General features: G+C 46.6%; 1 long non-coding RNA gene across 1 annotated transcript; it reads left to right on the top strand.

Moving 5' to 3' along the window:
• Window positions 1–1,561: 1,561 nt before the first annotated feature.
• Window positions 1,562–4,619, top strand: LOC128349121 (uncharacterized). The gene is made up of 3 exons (XR_008318565.1): window positions 1,562–2,307; window positions 3,247–3,396; window positions 4,323–4,619. It is a non-coding gene; the product is annotated as an uncharacterized LOC128349121 (long non-coding RNA).
• The last annotated feature ends 856 nt before the right edge of the window (window positions 4,620–5,475 follow it).

The raw sequence follows: 5,475 nt of genomic DNA, 5'->3' as shown, positions 1-5,475 counted from the left end.
AGCTAGCACAAGCAGTAGCAACCGGTACAGGTGGGATGGGAGCACGGTAAAAAAGTTGCAGGTGCAGCTCATACCTGCTCTCTTCTCTTTGCACCAGCCACCACATTCTGTCTTGTCTGCTGCAGGGTTAAACCTTGGCTGGTGCAAGAGCTGCTTGTTACCCCAGTTCGGTAAATAACCAGCCAGCCCACACAGCTGGGGTTAATGCCATGGCAGGCTAGACAAGGCAGAATGCAGATGCTGGGGCAGAGAGAGAACACCTGTGGCTCATTTACCACCCTCCCCTCCATCCCAGTCTTTACTGAGCACAAGAACTTCTAGATGCAGACAACTAGCTAGTAGCTATGTGACTCTGCACACAATCCATTGTTGAAAGCCCACTGAAGCTTGTACAAGACATCCCTCTGTCTGGAAATATCGTCAGTGTGCTGAACTGCTTTTAAGGGGTCTGCTTTGACAAAATACTGACCCATGGTTTGGTGCTACATGAAGGAATCCTGTGCTCTCCCCCCTCCCCTTGAGGGCTCTGGTTTCCCCTCTCACTTCTGATTGAGCAAACCACAACTGGCCACTACATCCAAACTGGGCAAACCATGGTTTGCACTGTCAGTTTGCTGTCCTTCTTTGCAGCCAAACTCTGGTGGCTTGCTGCTAAATTGCAAGGAAGAAGGAAAAGCAGAGCGTACAAGGGAGGGGCCCATATAGCTCGCTGTTTTGACATGGAGAAGGCCCAGGTTCAATCCCTGGTGTATCCATGTAGGTCTGGGAGAAGCTCCTGCCTGGAATCTTGCAAAGCTGCTGCCAGTCAGAGCAGACAACTCTGAGCTAGGTGGACCAACAGTCTGACTCACTATAAGGCAGCTTCCTGCGTTCCTATGTAAAAGAAAGAGGGGAAAAGTTTGTGAGTGCAGGGCGCTTTCCAGATTACACATTACAAACAGGGCAAAATGCTTCACAACGACCCGCAGAATCAAAAAATCCTACAACTGGGGTGGGAGGACAGCAACATTTTGCGATGCACGTACAATGTTATAGCACTATATTGCAGCAATTAAATCCAAAATAAGGCATCGGAAATGTGAACAGCACCTTGCTCCCAATGTAGGGCAGGGCTGCTCAACTTCGGCCCTCCTGCAGATGTTGGCCTACAATTCCCATAATCCCTGGCTATCGGCCACTGTAGCTGGGGATTATGGGAGCTGTAGTTCAAAAATAGCTGGGGGGGAGGCCTAAGTTGAGCAGGCCTGGTGTAGGGATTTCGGTGTCACAACACAGGAAGTACGGAAGCACACTTAGCAGATACGTTGTAAGGTCTAATCTGGAAAGTGCCCAGGGCTCATTTATGGAGCACCAAAGCTATGACTTGGTGGGACATCTAAACTGAGCCACTATGCTCTCAGTGGCATTCCAATGGTTCCTTTCGGATTCTTGCAAAGTCCACAGATCAAGATCAGGGGTCCCCAGATGTTGTTGGACTACAACTCAGGCAGGAGGTGATGGGAGTTGTTCTCAAACAATATCTTGGGAGTCAAAGCTGGGAACCCCTGATTTAGTAGCTCTTTGTGGGGGTGGAGGTGGGAGTAATTCCAAGCAAGTTTACATCCCATTCCCCAGTTCTGGCCCCTTCAAGATCCAGTTCAGCCCTGTGGTTCTTGTTTCCTGCTTTGGGGACAGGTGGACACACAGAGGTGTTGAGGTGTTGACAACTGAGGGCCAGTTTCTTTCTGGGATTTGCCAAAAAACTGTGGGTTGTTTTTTTTGTTTTTGTGGGAGGCGGGGGGCGGGGCGGGGGGTTAATTCCTGGAAGCAGCACTCCAGGGGACTGACTCATTTCCTTCCATGCCAGGGTGGCTCTCCCTGCTATTCTCAGGGCCCTCCGCTTTCCCACATGAAAGTGCAGCTGTTGAGAGCTGAAGTATACAATGGAGCAGGCGCATAACAATGATAGGGCAAGGGGAGACAGTTGTCTGGGGGCCCCACTGCCTGGAGGGGCACCCCAGAGGCACCTCATGTGACTCCCCATTGCCCCCTGCCCAGCCCCATAGCCTCTCAGCCACTTGCCCTCTTCACCGTCTCTCCTGCTTGTTCTGCTGGCCGCAATCGAAGCAGCAGCCAAGCTGCCAAGAGCTCCTTTTCTCCCGCCTCTCAGCTGATCGGCAGGTGGGCGGGGGAGGCCTCCGTGTAGGCCGCAGTGAAGCCTGAACTCGAGTAGGGCCCAAGCCAGCCAGGAAGGAGGAGGCAGCCAGAGTGTTCTCTGCAGCAGAAGACCCCTTGCTGCCCTGCTTAACCCAGACCAGCATTTGCCAGGTAGAGTGTGAACTCCTTTTTGTGGTTACCTTTCCCGCCCCCCCCCCCCCCCATATATAGGGATCTGCTTGCCATAGGGCTTGGATAGGGGGGGGGAGGGACCGAGAAGTCTCTGAATATTTATTTTGAAACAGCTTGGAAAATTTGCTGACTTAAAAAAAACTATCTAAAAAGTCCTATAAGTGGCTTGTTTCATGGCAGAAAATTGCAAAAACTTCTGGAACAGTATTTTATTAATTTTATTTATTCATTCATTCATTTATAAATGCACTTATGTTCAAGTTGTTTTGCAACCCAGAAGGTCTGAGTGAGAACTGTGAAGCATGTGTGGTGCTTTTATTTTATTTTTCTTGTGTGTGAACTGCTCCCCAATAACTTGCAGGGACTTCAGGGTAAATCTGGCCAACATGTGAATGCAGCACCTCCATTCCAGAGGAGATGTGTCTTAAAGGGCTTTAAAAGCCTCCTGTGAAAAACCTCCTGCAATCAAACTTGACTGAATTTGTTCAGAATTCTGGGAAAACAAACATAGGCTCACCCTGCATGGTTGAAAGTCTCCTTTGCTAATCTGCAGCGAGGGGCCCATTTTAATAATTCATCTTTCTAGTGTGTTCTAGGCATTAAAAGTAATACAAATGTATAGTACTCAATGTATATCACTATACATTGTGACGTGTGTGTGTATTCAGTGAAATGTATTTGCAGGCAGCATACTTATTTTGGAATATCAGACTGAAATCCTTGGGGGCCTGGGGTGTGCGGAGGCCCTGGACTTTGGGGGGGGGGAGCATTTTAAAATCTTGTCTCTGGGCCCACTCCAACCTTGCTACGCCCCTGCAATGGAGATTATTCTGTATGGAGGACTTTTTGTGGGAGTGGTTCACGTTGCTGGTGTCTGCCATTTCCCCTGTATATTAACAATCCTTGTCGTTTATATAGCAATGTCGGCTGCAACAAAAACATACTTTTGAACATAGCATGTCATAGATTTTCTCCAACAGAGTGAGCACGACTTCACATTGCATCTGACAAGATACCAACCAGCAGTTCCAGTGCTGTCTGAGTTTTCTGTGTTGCCCCATGCTTCAGGTGGGTTGCCTACCCCCGTTTTTCACACTTTAAAAGCACCACATAGATATTTATTCATGTAAAAATTGGTTCATCACTTTTTAGAAAAAGCAAAAAGCAAATCATAATGCAAAACCAAACTCTGGGGATGTGGAAGAAATGGCCCTGTGAAATGAAGTGGATGTGGAAGAAATGGTCCTGGCACTAGCCAATTAGCACTGTGCAAAGCCAACTTCTGCTACACACAAGAGAACATGACCCTGGAAAGCAATATGCATGTGTATGTGCAAGGCAGAGTGTGCTTCCATAGCAGCTTGAGTGCTCACATTAATTGATGATTTTTAAAAAAAGTTTTAAGTTGTTTTGTATTGTATTTTGTATCCCCCCTTTTGTCTGTTGTGATTTAATGTGTTATGTGTTTTTACTTGATGTTTTAATGCTGTGTTGTGAGCCGCCAAAAGAAGCATTTGTTACGGGGAGGCTATGAAGAAGTAGAAGAAGAATAATTTATTTATTAACATTTATTAACCGCCCCATCTGAAGGCTCTGGGCGATGTACAACAAGTTTTAAAAGACACACACACAAAAACACAACATTTAAAAATACACAATCCTCAAAACAATATAAAAACAATTCAAAGCGATTTAAAACCAATTAAAATACTTTAAAAAACAATTTAATTTGGTTTTCGATGATTGAATATCGTAGGGTATCCAAAGTGTTTTTCACAAATTACTTTATTAATCCTTAATAATAATAATACACCACCAGTTCTGTGGTGTAGAGCACTATAACAGTGCATGGTTTTAATTATATTGTAAACCACTTTGAGGTTATTTTAATGAAAAGCGGTAGAGAAATCAAACAATGAGGATGTATGCTTACAAGTATGTGCAGAGTGCCTTTCTTTTGTTAAATGAATATGTTACTGTACTTAAAATTACAGAGTGCCCCTGCGCATGTGCCGAAAGCAGCTGCCCATGAAGACAACCACATTTTTTTAAACGCATTCTACAGAAAACTTTACATTCTACGATCTCCTGATCCAGCAACTGGCTTGGAGAGAGAAATTTTGGTGAGACCAGTCAGTTTCTGGCCATTGTCCCAGAAAAAAAAATATTGTTTTTAAAAGTATTTTAATTGGTTTTAAATTGCTTTGAATTGTTTTTATATTGTTTTGAGGATTGTGTGTTTTAAATGGTGTGTTTTTGTGAGTGTGTCTTTTTAAACTTGTTGTACATCGCCCAGAGTTCTCTTGTGTCCCAGTCTACCGGGGCAGAATGGGTTGGCGGGGATGGGCTTGCCTGCCGGCCACCTCCAGCTGCTAGCCCATCTGCAAGTGCCACTGGTCTGTTTGGTCTCTGCCTGGCTACGGAGGCTGAGTTCTCACCACTTGGAATATTCATGGGGGTTGCATCTCCCCCCTTCCCCCGGGCAGCAGTCCCCACAGAGACTAATCCTCCCAGAAAGGAGGGCCCTCCGAGGGATTGTTGTTGAACAAACTGCCATATCCCTTCTGCAAACAGGGGAGATGGGCCTGCCCAGCCCGGCAGCTGCTAGCCAGCCCAGGCCTCCTGGGTTACACTGCCCGCACCCAACACCCTTTCCTTGCCAAACGCTTTTCTTCTGGGCTTGCTGCAGAGGGGTTGGGGGGAGTTCTGCCTCCACTTCATCTCCACAGTGGAACCCTCTGCCTCCATTTTTATTCCCTCTGCTTGCTTTTGCCAGTGAACATCATTCACGACCGCTTTGAGCTCGGAGAGTTTCCAAGACGTTCCCGGGAGTTTCATGCACAACCTGCTCCACATGGCAGCGGGTCAGGGGCAGGCTTTGAAGAAGGCATTATTGAGGCTTAATCTATGCCTGGGCTCCCAGTAGCATTGCCAGTAGCACTGGGGATAGTGCGGTGCCGTTTCTTGAACCGAGAAGGGGGTTGGACTAGATGACCTCCAAGGTCCCTGCCTGCCCTAAAATTATATAATTCTAAGAAAGTGCCCAGAGACTTCTGAGGTGCAGAACGCTCCCTAGATTTCACCTTTAGAGCTCATTTGTACTGGCCATTATTTATTATTTATTTATTGAATTTTCATACCGCCCCT

Source organism: Hemicordylus capensis, chromosome 3 (genome assembly GCF_027244095.1).
Source record: "Hemicordylus capensis ecotype Gifberg chromosome 3, rHemCap1.1.pri, whole genome shotgun sequence".
NCBI classification, from domain to species: domain Eukaryota; kingdom Metazoa; phylum Chordata; class Lepidosauria; order Squamata; family Cordylidae; genus Hemicordylus; species Hemicordylus capensis.
This window is presented reverse-complemented; position numbering and strand designations above follow the sequence as displayed.